The sequence below is a fragment of the Lissotriton helveticus genome, chromosome 8 (assembly GCF_964261635.1).
Source record: "Lissotriton helveticus chromosome 8, aLisHel1.1, whole genome shotgun sequence".
Lineage (NCBI taxonomy): Eukaryota > Metazoa > Chordata > Amphibia > Caudata > Salamandridae > Lissotriton > Lissotriton helveticus.
Window position 1 is genome coordinate 371,904,599 of NC_136069.1, and position 23,212 is coordinate 371,927,810.

The 23,212-nt window shown below is 49.2% G+C and overlaps 1 protein-coding gene across 1 annotated transcript in view; it reads right to left on the reverse strand.

The window, feature by feature from the left end:
• The window catches only part of LOC144771640 (putative tRNA methyltransferase 9B), a 272,818-nt gene that overhangs the window by 140,245 nt on the left and 109,361 nt on the right, over positions 1–23,212 (reverse strand). The window contains exon 3 of the mRNA XM_078656003.1: positions 20,312–20,565. The gene's annotated coding sequence lies outside the window, so the exon portion shown is untranslated. The remainder of the gene's footprint in view (positions 1–20,311; positions 20,566–23,212) is intronic.

A 23,212-nucleotide genomic window follows, 5' to 3' on the forward strand; every position in this document is an offset into this window, starting at 1 on the left:
AGACTGTGTGCATTAGCATAGTAGAGGATGGATCTTCCCAACACCAGTTCGTACACAGAAGTGACTTTCATTCAACAGTTAGAACCAAACAATAAAGGAAAGGCAGAAAAACTATTGCAGCTAAAGGAGTAACACTGGTACCTAATGGTCCCCTTCTTCCCCCCCCTGAACAGCCCCCCCCCCCCAACACCCGCGCACAGGCTCTAGTCACAGCCAAGCTCCACACCTGGGACCCTTGTGCCTCCAGTAGTCCTCGGCTATGCCTTGTTGAATGGTTAGACCGGAGATCATCCCACAGCACACTCCAGCCCCAAGGGGCGCCACTCAAACTGTCACATCTCCTTCGCCTCCAGTCCCCCCTCTCGCTGCAGGGCACTAAGCATGCATTCCCAGTGCTCCGCCATTGGTTCCTTCCTGAGTCCCACAGTTTCCTCCCTCCATATGGCCGTCCACTCCACCCTGGCCCACGCCTGAAGGGAGGATGTCCACGCCCATACACTGGGTGGGTCGCTCGCTTTCCAACGCTTCATAAGGAGGTGCTTGGCCACCACCATCCCCAGGTCTAAGAAGCGGGACAACGCCTTGTCTTTAGGCGGCATTCGAGACTGATGCAATATATATTCCGGCCACTCATGGGGTATGGCACGTCTAGTGCATCTACAGAGAAGGCCGCCTATTGCATTCCAGTAGGAGCCCAACCTGGGGCAGCTCCATAAGAGGTGGAGGATCCCCGCATCTAGTTCCCCACACCTGGGGCAGGACGCATCCGCGCGATGGAAATATCTATTTATAAGCGCAGGCGTGAGGTAGGCCCTGTGAACAATAAAAAGTTGTATCTGGCGGAAGTGCAGATTTCTGGGGATGCACACTGGGCTCTTGAGTATCCTTTCCCATTCCTTATCAGACACCTGCCTGCACATGTCATGCTCCCATTTACCCCTGAGTGAGGTCAAGCTAGCCCCTGTGTGTATCCTTAACGACCCCGCGAACCAACGTACCAAATGTCTGCCCCTCCCCATGACGTACAAGTATGGCATGGTTAGATGCTGTTCGGGTTCCGATGTCACGTCTCCCCACTTGGCTGTCATCTGTGCCCCTATAGATCGGTGTTGCAGGAACCCCCCAGGGGGAAGCCCATCTTCCGAAACCAGCGTTTCGTACGACACTAACGCACCGCCCCGAAAGAGGTCCCCTAACGTCTGTATGTCTGCCTCTTTTCCAGTGATCCAGCTTGGGCCGCGTGAGGACTCCTTCGCCCTTCGGAAAAGCCTCCAACGGCACCGCAGGCGCGTATGGAAGCACCCTTCGGGTAAGAAAGAGGGCCCTACGGAAGCATTTATACAGTACTGCCAGCAGTAGTGGGGTGTGTCGCGCAGGCGCCGCCAGTGGGTGAAAAATCCTGGTAACTCGCTCCAATGAGTACGGTGGCTCCGCTGTGGCAGTATCATCTCTACCCCTGTCTGCCAACCAGCGGGCGACCCATTGAAGCTACGCTGCCAAGTAATAATGCTCGAAACAGGGAGCGGCCAGCCCGCCGCTGTCTGTTGGCAGAAACAACCTCGTGAGCGCCAACCGGTGCCGGGATTCGCCCCAAATGAAGTCACGCAACATCGCGTTGAGCGGTGTAAAGAAGGAGGGTGGCACATAGAGAGGCAAATTAGCAAAGTAATACAGGAGCCTGGGAAGCATAATCATTTTGGCAAGGGACACCCTACCCGCTGTGGTCAGCGGAAGGGAGGCCCAAAAGCGTACCTGTGATCTAAGTGCTGTCACCGCTTTACCCAGATTGCCCTTCAATAAGTTAGCTGGCTGCCTATAGACCTGGAGCCCTAGATACCTGAAGGTGTCAGCCCTCCACTGGACCCTCGTGTCACCGAGACAGTACCCCGGGTCTTCTATCTCCACATTGAAGGCATAAAGGCATGACTTGCCCGCATTTACTTTGAGCCCTGAGACAACCACGAACGGCTCCAGCAAATGGGATAGCCTCTCAGGTATGTGCGCCACATCTTTTATGAACACTAGCAGGTATTCCCCATAAAGCGAGACCCGATGAGTCGCATCCCCCAGGGGAATCCCCGCTCCCAGTGTCTGCGGCAGTACCGCCGCCAACGGTTCCACCGCTAGCGCGAACAGTAACAGGGACAGAGGGCACCCCGACGAGTGCCCCGGCCCACCACCACCGACTCAGAAATGTACGGGCCCAGCCTCACCCGAACCACTGGGTTCGTGTATAAGAGCTGAACCGCCTGCAGGAAACCCTTGCCCATGTCAAAGCGCGAGAGCACTGCAGCCAGATACCTCCAGGCAGTCAAAGGCTTTTTCCAAATCAATTATCAGGCACCCTGCCCTGGGCCACTCCCCTGGTACCTCCGTCGCCACCCGAAAGAACCTCCTGAGGTTCAGGGCTGTGGACCTTGCCGGCACAAACCCGTTCTGATCAGGGTGCACTAGGTGAGGGACCACCGCCGCAAGCCGCTCTGCTAAGATTTTCGCGAAGATTTTATAGTCCGTATTGAGCATAGCCAGCGGCCTCTAGGAACCTAAGGCAGTGTGGTCCCGGTCCGGTTTGGGCAAGGAGACTAGAAACGCTTCCCGCATGGACGGGGGAACAAGCCTTCCTCCATGGCAGTGTTAAACAGCCGATGGAGTAGGGGCGCCAGAGTGTCCCTATTTGTTTTGTAGTATTCTGCGGGCAGGCCATCTGGGCCAGGGGTTTTCCCCGTCGCCATATCCCCAATTGCATCTCCCACTTCCTCCAGAGTGAGCGGAGCGTTGAGTGTGCCCCTGTGGTCTTCAGATGCCACCGGTAGGGCAAGAGCATCCAGGAACACGTCCAGCGCCTGCCTGGGGCCAGTGCCGCGAGATTGGTATAGTTGCTTGTAATGGTCGGTCAGGGCACAGTGGGTTTCTCGCTGTGTATATACCATCTCTCCCTCCGCAGTGCGCAGCGCTCCTATGGGGGTCCTACGCCCCTCACTCTGCACAAACCAGGCCAGCAGCCGGCCCGCTCTGTCCGCCCTAGCGTGTGTCCTGGCCGTGTGTGACGCCTAGTTATGGCAACGCAACTGCTCCATAAGTTTTGCGCGTTCAGTGCGTAGATCGCTAAGTGCGCGCGAGTGCTCACCCGTCCCCTCACCCTCCCTTTCGTATCGGAGGAGGTCCAACTCCAGTCTCGTCAGGGAGGCCGATAACTTTTTACGTATGTTCCATGTAGCCCCCATGAAATACCCGCGGATATCTCTTTATGTGCCTCCCACTCCACCAGTGAGCTGCTCGCCGTCCCTTCATTGGCCTCAAAGTAGGCCAGAATGGCCGTGCCCAGTGAGGATCGGAACTCGGCATCTTCAAGTGCAGCAGGCTGCAGCCGCCACGTGGGTACCGGCGGACGGTCTGCCTCCCAGTTGTTCCTGAACCATAGGGGATTGTGATCTGAGTGTGTTCTCCCTAAATATTCTGTCTTAGGTAGAAGCGGGAGCAATGACTGGGTGCCTATTATCCAATCCAAGCGGACAGGTCGGTCATGGAGTAGTAGCAGTAAATTCTATCTGCGGGGTGCTGCACGCGGCAGTGGTCACCCCCTCCCCCCCCCCCAGTGCACAAGCCACTCCTGAAACACTCGTGCTGTAGATGCCACCGTTGTAGCCCGGAGGGGAGGGAAAGACCTGTCTAAGTGTGTGTCCAGTATCATGTTGAAGTCCCCTCCTATCAGCCAGGGGAGTCCAGCGAAGGGATGAAGAATGTGATTCAGACTCTCTAAGTAAGAAGGCTGCTCTGTGTTCGGGGCATAGAGGGAGCCTAATAGAATTTCCTGGCCATTCAGTCTCTCCCGCGCCAGTGTGTACCTGCCCTCAGGATCCACCAGCACGTCTGTACAGCTGAACGGGACACCCGCCCGTATCCAGATCAGAGTGCCGCGCGCGTGAGCAGAGAAGGTTGTACCAAAGAGCTGCCCCCTCCAGCGCCTGTGCAGTTTTTCTATCTCAATCCGAGTCATGTGTGTTTCCTGGAGTAGGGCAATCCCCACCCCATGACGCTGTAGGTAGGAAAATATTGAATATCGACAAGAGGGGGTGTGCATACCGCGGATGTTCCAGGTCACTATGTTAGTGTGAGTCATGTGTCCGATCTATTCGCACGCGCGCGGGGTCAGGGGATCGCCCCACGGGGGGTCTGGGAGCACCAGTGTGAGAAGGAAGGCCAGTGTGCTGCATTGAAAACCTATGAACGGGTACAAACAATATAACAAGGAGGGCGAATCCCCAGCGGGGGATACGTCCAAACTTTAACGAGATCCACCTCCTCATGGCGGAGTTAACTCAGCGTGTCTGCTGTTTGGGTGTGTGTGCTGCCAACAATCCTATCACTCTACACCCCTACCGCGTATCGCCTGGGAATGCTGGAGGTGCTTCCGAGTGCCCAATGCCTACATCCGCGCCCGGCCAGCGCGGGTCATCTGCTATGGAGGCCGCTAGGTAATTAAACTGTCGGGGTGTGTTAGACTTAGCCCGGGATTCGCTACCCCCGCCCGGCAGCCCACAATTTCCCCCCCCCCAGTCATGCAAGTATATGTGAAGGAATGCAAACATAGCTTAACAGTACACACAGCAGTGATATGAGTAAGGCTTCACAATCAAGTGCCAGGTGAAGAGTGAGGTCCCATCGGCGTGCGCCACCAGACATATCACATAAGGAAGTCGGCTGTTTGTGGTGTTACTATGGGCATGATCGCATCGTCAGAGAGTACAGTTGAAGGGGATGACGGGCTTCTCATGTTCGGTTCACTGCGTTTCTGGAAGGCCTGTCTGGCAGTGCCCTGCGCTGTTCCCAAGTTCACAACCACTTTGAGCGCTTCCTGCCATTCGAGCCTTATTTTCTCTGGGCTGTTACCAAGTTCACAACCACTCCGAGCGCCACGTTTCCTGCGTCTTCTCAGCCTTTGCACCTGCCAGGCGCCATCCCCTTCCGCGTTCTCAGGTCTTGTGCCCTTCCATTGCCCTGTTTCCTCCAGCCAGTCCCAGGCATCCGACGGCGCGTCAAAGAAGCAGGCCCCCTCCTTGGTGATCACACGGAGGCTAGAGGGGAACAGCAAGGAGTATGGCAGTCCCAGTTCCCTCAGCTGCTTTTTCACCACCAGATATGTGCTCCTTCTTCTCTGCACTGTCGCCGTATAATCGGGAAAGAACATCACACGGCTATTCCCCACTGTCAGGTTGTCCAGCTTCCGTGTCTCGCGCAGCACTACATCCCGATCGCGATAGTTAAGTAATCAGAAGAGAAACGGGCGAGGTCGGGCTCCAGGTCGAGGCTTTTGCGCTGGCACCCTGTGCGCTCTTTCTACTGCAAAGTGTGGGGACAACACCTTCGGGGGCAGGAGGTCCCGCAGCCAGGACTCGGTGTACCACTCCAGGTCTCTCCCTTCCTCTACTTCCGGAAGCCGCACTACACGGACATTGTTGCGCCGAGAGCGCCCTTCCGCGTCTTCAATGCGGTCTTCCAGCACGTGGACCCTGTCCATGATGTGTTGGAGCGCCGATACATGGCTGTGCACCACTGGCTGCAACTCCTGAAATGACTGGTGCTGTTCAGCGACTGAGTCCACCAGCTTGCGATGATCGGCGTGGAGTAAACTGAAGTCCGACGTCACCTTATCAATTCGGGCCTCTAGGGATACTTTGGTTTGTTCCAACGTGGTGCCTATGCGCTCCACAGCTGCCAGCACAGAATCCATCTTGGCCACAAGAGCCGCCGCCGGGCCCAGTTCGTCACCTTGCGGTCCGCGTGCCGAGCCTAGTCCATCTGCCACCTGTTGCTTCTGCAGCGATTTATCTCTGAGTTTGCCCATCGCTAGCTGCTGCACAGAAGGCATCCATACCAGTCAAATGCCGCCCAACACTCAGCACCAGGCCCCACTAGCGTCTCAGAGGAGAAGACCCCTTGCCAATCCAGTGCCACCAGCTTCGGCCAGAGGGGGTCCGCCGATCCGGGTCAGACGCCAGCGCAGGCCAGGCCCCAGTGCACAACAACCCACGAACACTCCTCGGGTGCCTCAGGCGAGCGACTGACCCGTACCGTATGACCCGGTAGGGCATACAACCTCCAGCTCTCCACAGAACCCTACATCAATGCCTCCACGTCCATAGGCTATTGCTGCAGTCCTCCAATGTCTCCCGGCAGTGCGCCCTCTCTGATCCTCCAGCAGCCCGCACCAGCAGTCCCGCGCCGATGGGCTACCGCTATGCCCCCTCAGCAGCTCCCGGCAGCATAGGGCACAGTGTCACAGCGACGAGGTCCAGTGTGCTACACGCAGACCTGAGTTTTCAATGCTTTCCCCAGGCACGGTGCTGAGCACGGATCAGGGGCAGCTGTCCCAGGAGCAGCACCAGACGAGAACACACCAGCAACAACAGAAATGGCGCCAATGCCAACAACAAAATGGCACCCTAGTCTCGCCGTGTCAGGCTACGGGCGTAAAGTCTTGTCTCTGCAGTCACGGCCTGGAGATAGTAAGTGTGGCCAGCCAGTCGACCACGGTCAGCACCCAGCTCTGCAGTTCGTCCCAGCGCCACCATCCAGGCGAGGGGCAGTCCCTCCAGGCGGGGCATCGGTTTCTGTCAAGTCTCAGCCCCCGCCAGCCAGCGTCAGCCCCGTATGCGCCCCCAGCAATGGCCGACTCACACCACGGCCCACAGAAATGGAGCGCTTGTGTAGTCCCAGGCGGCCCCTGCACAGTTGCCGCCGCACACAAGTGGTCGCAACTGCAGCACCTTGATTATCTCAGCATCGGAGGCCCCAATATATTTGTTTTTTCCTGTTTACCTTTTTATTGTTAGGCCTGATGCTTATGGAAGAAATCTTGTTTGTAGCTGTCTGGATAATATCCAAGTCAAACGAAATAGTACAGAGAAAACTACAAAACGTGCCAACCCCACTTGACACCGAGATCAAACTACAACAACCAACACTTAATATATGCATTAGTATTCAAGAATGTGTTCTTTTATAAAAAGAATTCTTGTAAAAAAGAGACCAGATATTAAAAGAAGGAGTTGAAAGATAAGAAATTTGGAGGGGGGGAGGAGGGGAGTTGTAGGAAAACAATGAGGGAAAGAATTGTTTTTCTACAACTCCCCCACCACATTTCTTATCTTTCGACTCCTTCTTTTAATATCGATTATTCTCTTTTTTACAAGAATTTTAAAAAAATTAAGAACAAATTCTTGAATACTAATGCATATATTAAGTGTTGGTTGTTGTAGTTTAATCTCGGTGTCAAGTAGGGTTGGCACATTTTGTAGTTTTCTCTGTACTATTTAGTTTGACTTCGATATTATCCAGAAAGCTACAAACAAGATTTCTTCCATAAGCATCAGGCCTAACAATAAAAAGGTAAACAGGGAAAAACAAATATCAAGAAAAAGATATTTCTGTGGAGACTAAATTCAACACAGCTGAGAAAAGACTTAGAAGCTGTGGATTTATTTGCAAGACACTGAGGATTCCACATCTATTCAATCAGATAGATACATTAGGAAAGAGATCTGTAATTTCGATAACAGAGGAAGGAAGAGTTGAGTTGAGCCATTCTGGAGATGTGTTCAGTGACTCGGGCATTACTTCTGAAACTGTAATTCATGTTTCAGAGGCCCTTTCCTGCTGAGGGGAGAATGTAAAGTCAAATTCAACACTTTGGGATTTAGATTTAGATTTAGAGTTCTACAGCCTTAGCAGAAACCGGCAGGGTGGAATACATCTCAGTCTCTTAAGCAGCAGCTGTCACAATAGTAGATTGAGGATCGGCTTCCTCGTAAAGTTTAGAGCTGGTATTCACATCAAATCTTATGCGGTCTGGATGCTTTTTTGAGATTCTGCATTTGGTTTTAAAAAAATGATATCTGTTTATTAAAGCTTTATTTCCATGTTGCTCATTATATGTGGAGTTATTTTCTTTAGATTCATCTGCCCTAATATTAATTTTCTTAGGTTATTTGAACATTGATAAGCATGGACGAGAATTTAATACTGGAGATTGCTATTGGTCCTCAGGTGTATCTGAGAATAGTTTCCGTAGTGAATAGACATTACCCGAAGCTGTTGGCTTCTGCTTCTTTATCATTCTTGAGAGGTATTGTCACTGTTTACGTGGCCCATGATGTTGTTTGTTTTGAGTTAGCCTCTTTTGAATTGCTGTTTTTAGTCTCAGTATTTGCTTATTTTGGTGAGGTTTTCTATATGCATCTTGATCAATATTATTAGGTTTAGATAAGGATTCTACTATTGTTGTTAGTATTTCCAGATTGTGGTCTGAGTTTCTTGTGTTTTTTTCAAGGAGTGACGGCATTAATTCTAGAATTCTCTGAAGAGCGTGCAATACATCAAATACATGAACATATTCTCCTGTAAGGTGAGGTCATTCAGCCAGAGTTAGGGTGAGCAAGAGAGATCATTACTATGAGGAAAGTTTACTTGGTGTACTTTTAACAATAAACCAAGGAATTCCTTGATGATCTATTCCTCTTTACCGGGGATAACATACTCAAATCAATATCCCAAAGAGTGAAGTCTATGGAGAATACTCCTATCGGATTCTATTTTGTTGCGGTGTTATTTTTCCTGTTTCCTTGACAATTTATATTTTTGGATTTGAAGGATGTTTATTAAAGGAAGCATTCACAGTGTTTGCTTTAAGAGACAGTTCCGAAGTTAGTGGGACGTCTGCTGCATTTTCCTTCTCTTTAGGGGATTAATGCCCTGTAGAACAAGCATTGGAAATGCAATAGGTCTCGCATTAGAAAAGTTGGAGCTATTGGTTTTGTAAATGACAATTTATTTTTAACGTGTTGGTCTTGAAAATATCCAAATTAATAGCTTTGTCATTTACAATGCCAATACTTTAAACTTTTTCAAATGTGACACCTATAGCATTTGTAATGCAACATGTTTTGTATGTAGTTTGAGTTTGAGTTTAAAATTATTTATAAAAGCGCGCATACACCAGCGGTTTCTTGGCGCTACAGCTAACAAAGATCCGGGGCCAGAAAACAGGGGAACTGCGAGGGAATTTATTCAAAGGACTTCATGAATAGGTGGGCCTTGAGATGTTTCCGAAATTGTGGGTACAGGGTAAGGGTTCGGAGTTCCAGGGGAAGAGAGTTCCATAGGGACGGGGCAAGGGTGGCAAATTTCGAGCCACCCCACTTCTTTCTCCGGTAGCGTGGAATGGTGAGGAGGGACTGGGAAGACGAACGTAGTTCTCTGCTGGGAGCGTAAGGGGTAATCTCGGATGAGATGAACGCTGGAGCTAAGCCAAGGCGAGCCAAGAAGGTAATGGAGGCGATCTTAAATTGGACCCGGGCTCGCACAGGGAGCCAGTGTAGAGACTTCAAGAGGGGAGTAGAGTGGTGGAATTTCGGGAGATTGAAAACCAGGCGGGCCGCCTGGTTTTGTATCAGTTGCAAACGCCGTAAGCTATATGCAGGAATACCTGCATATAAGGCGTTGCCGTAGTCCAGGCGGGACACCACCATGGCCAGGATGATAAGTTTAAGAGCGGTGAAGGTGAAAAAACGGCACCCTGCGTATAGTACGCAGTGAAAGGAAAGAGGAAGAAACCACAGAGCTAACCTGGGAGTGAAGGGAAAGTTGAGAATTGATTTTTATACCAAGAGTTTTAACTGAGGTAGCGGGGACAGGAGAGGGACCAAGAGAGGGGGGCCAGAACAGAGGAGACCAGGGGCTGGATGAACCACCCGTCAACACCAGCTCGGTCTTATTGGGGTTGAGTTTTAAGTGGTTGTGGTTCATCCAGTCCCGGATATGAAGCATAATAGATTGAAAATTAAGAGCAGAAGAGGGAGAAGAGGACAGGTCGAAAACAAGCTGGAGATCGTCCGCATAATTAAACACGGCGTCCTCCATTTGTTGCAAGGAAAAAATGAGAGGGGCAATATAAAGATTAAATAAGAGGGGGGAGAGGGAAGAGCCTTGGGGAACCCCGCACTGGACTTTCCGGACGTCCGCTGTGAAATCACCCAGGCGGACAGCCTGGGTGCGGTCACTCAGGAAGGAGGATAGCCAGACCAAAGCGGTCCCCCCGATCCCCGCCGCCTTGACACGGGAGAGTAAGATGGTATGATCCACCGTGTCAAAAGCGGCTGAGAGATCGAGGAGCACCAGGGCCTGGCGTTGGTTGGTATCCATACCCTCCCTGAGGTTGTCCAGGACCGAGATGACAACGGACTCCGTAGAGTGTGCGGGGCGAAAGCCGGCCTGGCAGGGGGCAAGAGCTCCATGCATCTCCACAAAGGAGCTCAGGGCGCAGGTGACGTGGCGCTCGAGCACCTTTGCCAAAAATGGCAAGAGGGAGATGGGGCGGAAATTAGCAGGAATAGAGGGATCCGCACCGGGTTTTTTCAAGATAGGCACGATAACCGCAGATTTCAAAGGGTTCGGTACCACGCCTTGAGCAAGCGAGCTATTAAGGAGATGAAGGGGGGGGTCTGGACAGGTGACAAAAATGTGGCGGAGAATGTGAGCGGGACAGGGATCCAGTGGAGAGCCGGATTTGACCAAAGATACTAAGGTGGTCAGAGTTTCCCTAGTTATGAGGGGGAGGGAAGTGAGTTCTCCCTTAGGAGAGGGACATTGGGGGTCAACAAAGGAAGGAGAAGGGGGAGGGATATTAGCTTTAATAGTCGCAATTTTGTGAATAAAATAATTGTTGAGGGAATGACAAAGTTCTTCGGACGGAACGGGCTTAAGAGTAGATCTGTCCGAGAACGCCAGGTTATGGACAATAGCAAATATTTCCTTAGAATGGTTTTCTGCAGCCAGGATTTTGGAGGAGAAATAGGTGGTTTTGGCCTCCAAGATGTCTTTTTTATACTGGGTCAGGATGTTAACATACTCCAGTCGTAAGGTGGGGCAATAATTTCTCCTCCAGGCCCGCTCTGCGCGACGTACTGCTAATTTGGTGGCCTTAAGCTCTTTGTTGAACCACCGGTTAGCGTCCTTCTCGCGCTTAGAGGTGATACGTTTAAGCGGGGCAACAGAATCGCAGCCTGAGGAAAGCCACTGTTCTATGGCCTTGACCTGGGAGAGGGTGGATAGACCCTGCAAAGAGGGGAGGGAGGTGGTAGGAAGGAAAGAAAGATCTTCCAGGTTAGCTCGGCTCCAGGCTCGGACCCAGATGTTTTTAAGACGAGGGGGCTTAGCTGGGGGGTGAATAGGTAGGGAAAATGAAATAATATGGTGGTCGGACCAGGTACAAGGCGAAATTAAAAGGGATTCCACAAGGCAGTTCAGGGACCAAATCTGGCCAAGTACGTGACCTTTAATGTGGGTAGGGGAGTGAACATGGGGTATGAAACTGAGGGATTGAAGGGTTTCGGAAAATTCCTTTGAGGATGAACATTCGGCAGGGTCAGAGGGCGAGAAATTGAAGTCGCCGAGAAGTAAAATGGAGGAATTGTTGACAGTAGTGGTAGCCAGGACTTCCAAGAAGTCAGGGAGAAACTGTAACGGGGATTGAGGAGGGCGGTAAGTGAGAAAGCAAGTCAGAGGGGGAGTAGTGGAAGTAGTGCGAATAACCAGGTACTCGGTGGTCGCGATGCCTGGCAGGGACAAGGTTTGAAAGGGAAGGTCAGTACGTGCGATGACCGCTACACCGCCCCCGGCTCTGCCAGTAGAGCGATCTGCTCGGAGGGCATAATATTGGGTCGGTAAGGTGGCTAGAAGGGCGGGGAGGGAGTCATCGCAGAGCCAGGTCTCCGTTAAGAAGAGAAGATGTGGGGCATGAAGGTCCAGGAGGACCGAGAGTTCATGCGCGTGGGCGACAGCGGACCGGGTGTTGAGATAAAGTGCCGTGAGGGCTTTGGGGATTGTCGGAGAAACATTGTCTCCAGGCGGGAGTAGGGGACCAACAGTAGGAGAAAGAATGTGAGGGAGAGCGGCTAGGGAAAGACCAAGAGAGGAAATGTGGGAGTGAATGGAAGCTGGGATGGGCCATGGTCCCTGGAGGCAGCATAGTTGGTCGGGGGTATAGGTGATATGAGGGGCAAAGTGACATGCCCCTAGCCCGGACCGTCGCGGACGGGCGCAGACGGGCTTGCCTTCGGCGCGCCATCGTCGCGCCCGCTGCGCCCGTCCGCTGCGCCTCCGGCCAAGGCACATCCTTTTATGCGGGGATCAGAGGGAGAAAGGAAAAGGAAGGGGGCGTGGCCTGCAAGGTGGGCGTAGCTTACTCGCTCGCGGTGGATGGCGGCAGCGAGGGAGGATTCCCCAAGGCAGCGCCCAAATCGGCTGTCTGGGACCTCCAAAGTAGGCAAGGATCTTGGCAAGATGCCGGTAAGGTTGTGAGCACACAGCAGTAAAATACAATTTTAAAAGCGAGTAAAAGGACGGCGCTCCCGGCTTTCCGCCTCAGGAGTTTGTTAGAGGGTCGCGCTAGCAATCAGCGCGCGCTTTTAACAGATGGAAGGGGGCGTGGCCTGCAAGGTGGGCGGAGCTTACTCGCTCGCGGTGGATGGCGGCAGCGAGGGAGGATTCCCCAAGGCAGCGCCCAAATCGGCTGTCTGGGACCTCCAAAGTAGGCAAGGATCTTGGCAAGATGCCGGTAAGGTTGTGAGCACACAGCAGTAAAATACAATTTTAAAAGCGAGTAAAAGGACGGCGCTCCCGGCTTTCCGCCTCAGGAGTTTGTTAGAGGGTCGCGCTAGCAATCAGCGCACGCTTTTAACAGATGGAAGGGGGCGTGGCCTGCAAGGTGGGCGGAGCTTACTCGCTCGCGGTGGATGGCGGCAGCGAGGGAGGATTCCCCAAGGCAGCACCCAAATCGGCTGTCTGGGACCTCCATAGTAGGCAAGGATCTTGGCAAGATGCCGGTAAGGTTGTGAGCACACAGCAGTAAAATACAATTTTAAAAGCGAGTAAAAGGACGGCGCTCCCGGCTTTCCGCCTCAGGAGTTTGTTAGAGGGTCGCGCTAGCAATCAGCGCGCGCTTTTAACAGATAGAAGGGGGCGTGGCCTGCAAGGTGGGCGGAGCTTACTCGCTCGCAGTGGATGGCGGCAGCGAGGGAGGATTCCCCAAGGCAGCGCCCAAATCGGCTGTCTGGGACCTCCAAAGTAGGCAAGGATCTTGGCAAGATGCCGGTAAGGTTGTGAGCACACAGCAGTAAAATACAATTTTAAAAGCGAGTAAAAGGACGGCGCTCCCGGCTTTCCGCCTCAGGAGTTTGTTAGAGGGAGATGTATTCATGTACGTGACGTAGATGTATTCATCTAACAAATACAAATGGCTTTCAATTTTTTAAAATAATTAATACTGAAATAAAAGTTCTTGTAATTCATAATAGCAATAGCTTAAACTATTGTAAATAACTTTTGTGCATACAATATGTGCCAGTCACCCAGGTGCCCTTACATCTCTATGCCCACTCTGTGCAAAGGCCTAGGTGTCCTATGAAAAATACTGTGTTAGTGCGTGTGTTAGACACACAACTGGACATCTGCGCCGAGGATTTGTACGCAGATATTAGAAAAAAATTATATAACCTCTGCTTCTCTCAAACCTAATGCGCACAATGTTGTAGAGGGTGGACGTTTTCTCGCATTGTTTTTTTCCGCTCTCTCTATATAATATTCCCCAAATGTGTGGACAAAAAATAAATGGTTTTTCTCTCGGAAAGCACAACATCCCACAATTGATAACGGAATAATGCATGCTCCTAAAAACAGGGTCACTTTGTTACATCAATGACTGCAAGCAATGACTGCAAGCAAGCTCTTGGCATTGCTGTGGGGAGGGGGGGAGGGGGGAGGAAAAACGGCCTGGTGCTGAGTGATGCTGAGTGGTGATGTGGTGGTGCTGAGTGATGCTGTGGTGGCGCTGAGTGATGCTGTGGTGGCGCTGAGTGATGCTGAGGTGGCGCTGAGTGATGCTGGGCTGGCGCTGAGTGATGCTGGGCTGGCGCTGAGTGATGCTGGGCTGGCGCTGAGTGATGCTGGGGTGGCGCTGAGTGATGCTGGGGTGGCGCTGAGTGATGATGTTGTGATGCAGAGGGCAGAAAGGCACAACTAGAGTTGGAGCTATTGGCATTGTAAATGACAATTACTTTTATTCATTTGTTTTGAAAACCTGCAAGCGGTGCATAAACACGCACTTTGTACGTATAGTCCTTGCTTACGAGAAGCAAGGCTGGCAGTAGCTGCACCTCTTTTATTGCTAGCCTTGCTTCTCGTAAGCAAGGACTATCAGTACTAAGTGCGTTTTTATGCACCGCTTGCAGGTTTTCAAAACACATGAATAAAAGGCATTGCCATTTACAATGCCAATAGCGCAAACTGAAATACGAGACCTATTGCATTGTTTTAAATGCTGTCTTTTTAGTGATCTGCCCCAATTATAAGTGCCGTCGTTTTTAGGGACTAGGACTTATTTTTCAAACATCAGACTTTTGCAACTGAACCTTTTACGTATAAGACATACGTGTTTGATAAAAATCATTTTAGACTGTTAAGGTTTTATTACAGGGCTGTTTATTCTTTTATCTAAATTAATTAGATTAACCACCAGTTTAGCCTTGTGTGTTCTTCTTTTAAGTGGACAAAAAGCTTCATGTTAGTTTGAAATGAAGTAGCCAAATAAATGTATAATTGGTAGCAAAAATATGAAAAGTAAAAATGGAGCTATAGTTTCCAGGGCTACCACCTAGGTAGGGTTTTCTGCTCTCCGTGAGTGACTTGTGAGATATTTGTAGCCTGCACCATGTGTAAGAATTTTCCTGCAGGCTGCCTTCAAATTAGCATTAATTCCTTCTGGCCTGTGAGCTCGTTAAGTGCGTCAGTGCGCCGAGTAATTCCAGGGTGGCGGTTTCACTAATTATTACATCACACATAAAAACGAATGTGGAGAAAGTTACTGCATGTGCCTTTGAAAATGAAACTATCAGAATTACCTTAAAATGTCCACTTTTATTATTTAGCAGCAGCCAAGTCTGGGAGCCACTCAACCGCCGCCCCCATGCCCCGTTGCTGCAGCCTGACATGTTGAATGGTACAGTTCAGCAGGGAAAATATGCAGTGCCAAGAAGTGAGGGCCAAAGCTTCCAGCTTCTGCAAAGTCGTGTGTGCTTCGCTGCAGGACTGGACACGGCTGGCCTCATCTTAATCTGCCCTGCGACTGCCCATAACAGTGAGCAATCTGCTAAATATAAAGTGCGGCGCCTGAATATATACAAGTTTTGTGTGCACCATTAAATAAATGTTTTTAAAAGTGGACGCCGTGCAGAATATCCACGGCGCTCGAAAACATATACATTCTTATACCCGCACCGTACACACGTGCTGTGATTAAAATCTGTGACGTGTGCGTTATTTTGATATAGGTGTCAGTGGGAGTTGAGACTAGAGAGGCCTTGGTTGGGTGGGTGGGGGGGAGCATGAACATTTGTGTGAGAATGAAAGGGCAGTTCTATAGATTATGCGTGGGTACAACTTGGTAATGCGCCCTATTGCCTCTTAAGCTGCGTCACCCTCAGAGGCAGGAGGCGGTAAAAGGGAAGAGATTTAATTGTACCCCGAACCACCGCCGTTTCTTGTAACCCGGCCAGACGAGGCCATTAACAGAATGTTCTTTCTTTAAAAGGTGGTCATTGTTGGGGGGGGGGGGGAGAGCATTTTTAGTTGGGAGCTATTTTTTTTAAAAAGCGCTTCGCCCAGTACGTGTGTAGCTGCCAGTGGTCATGTTAAAACAAGTCCTTCCGACAGCCTGAAGTAAAGAAAAGAAAACTTGCAAAAACACGGATGTACCCTGGAATTTGGGAGACTCTGGATTTCAAACATACAGCATTTTTTATATTTATTTTTGTAAATGCAATGAAAAGTGGTGTTTCTCCCTCCCAGTGGAATGCGGCACGAGACGGACTGTGTATCCAGACGAAGCCGGAAGCCAGGACAGAGACAACTAGGGAGAGCAGAATTCAATTAACATATCCCAGGATGCCCTTTTTATGTAAAACGGGGGCAGACGCAGCTGCGTTTCTTCTGCTCATAAATTAGATCATGAGCTCAACCGAAACAAGAAACACTGACAGTGCTAAATATGTACTTGGGAGGTCTTCTGGCGCAGTGCAACTTTGTGAAGCCCCTAGGGTGGTGCTTACTCCCCACGCTCCCTTTCCCCTTGAACGGAAAATAAGAGCCGCCAAGAAATGCACTCACTTACGGAATTAAGACATAGCATACCTAAAGCAAGTGTTTTGAACAAAAGAAAAGCGTGTCCGTGCACAATGACATGTTAAGTAGTGAACTCGAGATCCGATGTATACAAATACACTCACGTGCAAAATTAATCACAGAGGCTTCCTTTCAAGTCGGGTGGGGGCGGGGGTGCAGGGAAGCGAGCCAGTGGGAGGGAACGAGGAGCGAGCGCTGGGAGAGGGGCTGGGCAAGCATGCCAGCATTCAAGCGCAGATGGGAGGAGGGAGGTGGTCAACAACGACAACGGGAAAGGGGCTGCAGCAGGCAATTAACCACCCGGACAGCATGACGAAGGGAAGGAGAGGCCAAAGGCAAAATGGACAACAGGCGAATAAAACAAGTTAAACGAGGGTGAAATAAAAACAAATCGGGCGGCACAATAGGGGCAGAAAAAAAAAACCGCGGCCGCGAAATGAAAGTAAAAAACGCGGCCGCGAAATGAAAGCATTTGATGCAGCAAGGGGTGGAGTGGATACCTTTGAAGAGCTGCTGGAGGCACCAAGCTGGGGAACAGATGGCTGGCTTTGATGTGCACGCGCTTTTTATGTCAATGCGCTTGCGCATTGAGCTTGCTTTTCACGGGCACTGTATGAAATCGCCAGTTTAGTTAAGCTCTGGATAAGCCCCTATGTTATGTTATGTTATGTTATGTTACGTTGTTTTTGTATAGCGTACGGCTACTCGGACTGGAGTGTCCCGACGCTTTTTTTCCACCCACGGCTGATAAAAGGTAACACAACACAGTAAAAACAGAAACCACCTATATACTCGCAAGCTCAATGCGCAAGCACATTGACAGGCGAAACCTAAAAAACCTTCTGTTTAGGTAAAAATTCGGGCATAGTAGGGAGAAAACCTAATGCCCGAACATGGCAAACTTCTTTCCTTCCTCCATTGGCTTTTATTGCTATTGGCTGCCTTTTCAGAAGGATAGAACGACTCCTTTGTTTTGTAATAGTCATTGTTTGTATTAACTAGAAGGATAGAACAACTCATTTGTTTTTTAATAGTCATTGATTGTATTAACTTAGCATTTCTAGTACTTTAGAGAAGGTATTAATACCAATACAATTTAGATTGCTTAGAAAGAGAAGTGTTAGACTTGGCATATTTGGTGTGGTTTCCCCAGCCTTTTTGCCTCTACCTCCTGTATTTTTGATGCTGTGCTAGATTTTTCCTGGCTTAGATGCTTTGGGCACTTTTCCACTGCTGATCAGACTCAAAGTGCAAGTTATTACAATTGGTTCTCCCTGATTGGCATATTTGATTTACTGGTAAGCCCCTAGGAAAGTGCACTGAGTGTGCCAGGGCAAGTAAATCATATGCTACTAATGGGCCTGCAGCCCTGATTGTGCCACCCACATGAGTAGAACTAAAAAGGTATCTCAGACCTGCCACTGCAGTGTCTGTGCGCAGTTTGTTAACTGCCATGTCGCCCTGGCAAGTGTACCCACATGCCAGGCCCTATTCTTCCCTTTTCTTCCATGAAAGGCACCCCTATGGAAGGCCCAAGGTACCCCCATGGGCAGGGTGCAGTGTATGTGAAATGTGGGACATGTACTGGTGTGTGCGACATGTCCTGAAAGTGAAATACTGTCAATTTTGTTTTTCACTATTGAAAGGCTATCTGTCCCATAAGATAGAACGGGAAATACTTTGTAACATCTTACAAGTATATCTTCCCATTGGGACAAGATGGAGAAATAAAGTTTAGGCTCTCTGAACTCAGAATGTAATAAAATGTTTTAGTAAAGATGGTTTTTAAATTATTTGTTTGAAAATGTCACTTTTAGAAAGTAAAAAGAACGATTGATGGACAGAAAGCAGAACAATGTCATACCCACATGCCAGGCCCTATTCTTCCCTTTTCTTATATGAAAGGCACCCCTATGGTAGGCCCAAGGTACCCCCATGGGCAGGGTGCAGTGTATGTGAAAGGTAGGACATGTACTGGTGTGTGTGACATGTCCTGAAAGTGAAATACTGTCAATTTTGTTTTTCACTATTGAAAGGCTATCTGTCCCATAAGATAGAAGGGAAATACTTTGTAACATCTTACAAGTATATCTTCCCATTGGGACAAGATGGAGAAATAAAGTTTAGGCTCTCTGAACTCAGAATTTAATACAATGTTTTAGTAAAGATGGTCATACATTTACCCCAGTACAGAGATCTGGGCCTCCCTGGACTGGAAACAAGCATCCTAGGACCGGTATTGGGGTTTCACCCCTCATCAGCCAAGATAGCTTAACTGGGGGTGAATGCATGATTTATTCAGCATTCGTTCCATCATTTGTTGCGTAGTACTTTTCACCCTAAGTGAAATGGGTAGGCCCAGATGTGGGTCCCTTGCTCACTGTGCCACTGGATTCAAGCTAGCATGGCTGATGAAGGGTCCCAGGATGCTTGTTTCCGGTCCAGGAAGGACCTGTCTTGGCAGTTCGGTCTGGACTGTTCCCATGAGACACAGGGTCAATACTGATTTGCATATGGCTGGTCTAAACTGGGGTGGCATGGTGAGCAAAAGAACAATGGATTTAACCCAGTACTCTTGATGAGGGTGAATGTATGATTTATTCAGCATTCCGTTCATCACTTGTTTGCGTAGCACTTTTAGAAAGTAGGCATTTTCTTGTTTAACCATTCTGTGTGCCTCTGCCTATTTGTGGATTGGCTGTCTGGTTTTGGAGTGACAGCCAAAGGGGGTGGTGGGGTTGAGGTGTGCCTGGCCCTTCCTGGGCGACTCACAGCTGTTCTAATAGACCCTGGCTGAATTTGAAGTAGTGGGAGAAGTTTTACTTGCACCTGAATAGAGCCTGTCTCCCTTGCACAATGCTGTCTCCACCCCTGTGGTCATACTGAATCAGTGAGGACAGAACTGGTTTGGACTGGGCTGAGAGACCCTTGAACAAAGAGAACACATATATTTTAGGGTATAAATGTTACACCTAAAACCCCAGAACTTTAGATCACTTCTGAACTCAAGAGGAACCTTTGCCAAGGAGAAGAGCTGAAGAGCTGTGAGGAGGAGTACTGCTCCTCTGCTGTGTGGGGTTGGGCTGCAGTTGGTGTTTCTGCCCAGGAGAGGACAAAGACTGGAATTTTGCTTTGAACCTGCTTGAAGATCTCCAAGGGCCTGTGTGTGCTGGCCTCCTGTTCTGAAGTCTCGGGGACACAGAGACTTCACCCCCAGCTCCCCTGAACTCTGTTGCTGAGGGTTCTGACCTGCCAGGAGGTGCCTATTTCAGTTGTAGTCCTCTGGAGGTTGTCGCATCTGCAGGTAGCTGAAAGAAAATAAGAACTAAAGAAAATCGACGCATCGCTCTTCTTGCGGCTATTTTTCCGACACAGCACCGCCTTGCGAGAAGAATCTCCACGCATCGCCGCACCACTGCAGAACCAATGCAGCACCGGTCACGGCTGCAAGAACCGCCCATTGTGGGGATTGCGGGTGAAGAAACGGAGGCAGTGCCGCTCGCCGCATCGATCGCCTACGCATCCCAGATTTCTACGCATAGCACTTGTGCAAGTTTTTCCAATGCATCACCTGTAAACCACAATCGTTTGAGTTAACGGATCACTTCCCGCTACAGACCGGATTCGACGCCTTACTTCTCCTGCGTGCAGCAGAACTGTCGCATCGTGTCCCAAAGGTCTCAGGAACTGACTAATCTCAGTTTCTCGGCGCTTCCCATCTCTGCTAGTGTTTGGTACTTTGTGAGTAATCACACACCCATAGTTTTCTATGGACCAAGTTACATGAAACCTTTGAAAAGGCATATTCTTTTTAGATATATGTTGAATATTTGTCGTTTTGGTCTTGTTGAGTTTAGATAAAGATACTATATTTTTCTAAACTAGTGTGGTGTCCACTTGTAGTGTTATCACTGTATTACTGTGTGTTTTGAGTACAAATATTTTACACATTGCCTTTGGGCTAAGTCTGTCTGCTTGTGTCAAGCTACACAGGGGGGTGTGAGCAGGTATTATCTAAAGTGTGTATCCCCATTTCTAACAAGAAGCAATAATAAGAAAGGTGCAAGTTAGACCTTACCTTGCTTGGTTTCAATCGCCGCCTCCACCCACAGGGAATGGTTATAATGAAAAGCAGCTCTGTTCAACGAGAATCCTTCAGAGTTGAAATCTCTCCCCATCAGAGATCCTGGTGCGCTCCGGGCCCGGTGCGATCCAGCGATGGAGTTGGCGTTTCAGCGATGCAGTGAGGCATGGTGTACGAGGTGGAGGCAGTGAAGGACGAGAAAGCACCATAAGGTTTCCTGTGAGCGGGAACGAGCACGATCTGCAAATCTGCGGATCAAGGCAAGAAATTAACAAAAACTTGAGAAATGAGCCCAAATTACGACAAATAAATGTTTGAAAGCAATATTAAACAGGCAGGAGAGGCCCGGGTTTCCTTGCCCACAAAACAGTTCAGTTATGGGCAAAATTTCAATGAACAATAAGAGGGCTTATAATTTATTTGGCGGTACAGTGAAAAAATTACCCAGGCACAGAAAACAGAAGCATGCCAGGGGTTTGGGAACTGTTCTTGTAAAAGTGGCTTTTGCTTAAAAACATAACACAGGCCACATTAGAAACAAAATGGATACTAGAAAAAATATAAAAATATTATGTAAACATTTCCACAGTTATTAACATCAAGTATATTTGTATTATGTGTTGCTTTTACTGATGGAGGCTTGGTTTTCAAAGTGGCTTCTGCTTTGGCTAAATCGTCACTGACCGCTGCTGCTGCCTCTGAAACTGGTAACTTTACACTCAAAAACGAATTGTGGGAGTCACTCACCATCCACTCATTTTAGAGGGTCTTAGGTCTACATCTAAGTGTAAATCTCCACTCGGAAATGGCAAATAGCAATAAAGAGGAGATGCATACCTAGGTGTAGGAGTAGGTCTACACAGGAATAAATCTATACATGCAAACATACCTTTGTGAATAGGCCATACCCCGTTTTATTTTGTTAGAAGAGGTGGACTTTCTGTGAGTTTCAATAAATAGCATATTATGTATTTGTCCCTCACAATCTTTTTTTCTTCTTTAGCTTTAACGTTGATTGGAATTTGTGGAATTTGTGCGTTGTGCAGATTGTTAAAATTTATTGATATTTGAAAAAGCTCTTCGAAATAAAATTCAACTAAAGGAAGAGGTTTTTCTTCTGGGGGTGGGTTGAATGTAGATTATGTGCTCCTTGCTTTTTAAGCTCACCTAGTTGAATCTACAATACTCCTGCCAGTCCAGCACATGTTCTTGCCTTTTTAAAAATATATGGATCAATTGATGTTGAGGGCAGTTATGCTTAATACCCAAGTGGACGTTAAGTCGAACAGCAGCTAGTAATAACATGAGAGCAAATTAGATGGGACAAAATAGTAGAGCTCTGTTGGATCCTTCATTCATTCATTTATACAGTGAAAAGATCCGTTCCGAAAAGTTACGTTTTATCCCATTTCATGTTCTTCATTTTTGGAATGAATTGGGACAACCAACAATACAGTGCTACTTCATAGTAAAACAATGTCTCCTGTCGTTCACCCGCCCTTATAGTAAGCACCTGCTTAATGCATGCAATTTGGGGTTTTGTCTCTTACTTGAATTGTGGATGAAATACACCTAAATCTTTTGACGTAAGAAGGCATCACAGGCTTTTTATAGGGAGAGTCGGGCATGTTTGGTGTGCCCCGTGGGACTGGCATGTCAGGAGGCACTCTCTCGAAGGGATGTGATGGGTTTCCGTACAGGCTGGGTGATTGGTCAGGTCTTTTGGTAGCTTCTCCTCTAAAGGAGAGATTCAGTTTTTAGGTTTCGGCTACCGTCGCACTGCGTAAGCAGTGGGCGGAGCCGAAATCTTTTGTCTGTAGTATGGGGGCTGAACACGCCCCTCTTCTCCATTGGCTGGCCTCGTAAATGCTGGCCAGCCATTGGAGGAGAGGAGCGTCACTGAGTTCAGGGCCCGCCTTGACGCGATTCGGGGGCGTTTCCGTGTCTTTTTTTAAGTCACGCCCTCTCCTCTTCCCATTGGCTGGAATTTTACCTTCCAGCCAATGGGAAGGGGAGAGCACGCCCCCGAATCCCTACACGCACTCCCATCCCACCCCCGTCCATTCATTCCCCTGTCCTCGCCCTCCCGTGCCTCCTCCCTCCCTTAATTTTGATGTCTTGAGGTGGTCTAATGCTAACAGTTGAAACTGACAGCTGATTTGTTATTAATGTGCGAGGAGCTGATGTTGGATACATGCAGAATAAAGGCACTCTGACAACCGTACGTTGTATTCTTATCGTCCTTTATATTACTTTAATTAACCACACAATACCTTGATCAGAGTTCGGACATGTGCTATAAGAACTGTATCTGCACATTACAGGATAGTAGGTTGACAGTAGTGCGCAAATACTAGGTGGATGCGCTCAGTCAGCGGTGCCGGCTCTGTTGCCATTGGACCACGTCTTCCGGTGCAGCAGAAAGGTCTTTTCCGGTGCTGCATGCAAGCGAGGTATGCTAGCGATGGTTGGGCCGTCTCTTTTGGGGCGGGCTCATTCGTGTACCCAATAGCAAGTATCACTGAGAAAGACAGCGGCTAAAATTCTTCTCAGACCGCCCCTTGCCCGTCAATCAGTTTTAAAGCCCGCTTTCTGAATTTACTCCCGGGGTCCTCAAATACATTGAATTCAGAAAAGGTCCTTGGTATAGTAGAGGCACTCGGATTTTCAGGATCTTCTGACGGAAGGTAAGACGTGAGTTCACGATCATTCCGGGCGCCGGTGGGTTGGCATATAGACCTGTTACGTTGGGAAAATTGGTCTAAATGCAGTTGTAATCTCCCGCGAAACAGGAAAGGGCGCGAAAAGGCTGGTTCGGCTGCAGTCTAATAGACGTATGTAGACAGCAGACCCTGCCTCTTCTCACGCCTGTCTCTTACAATATACACAACACAC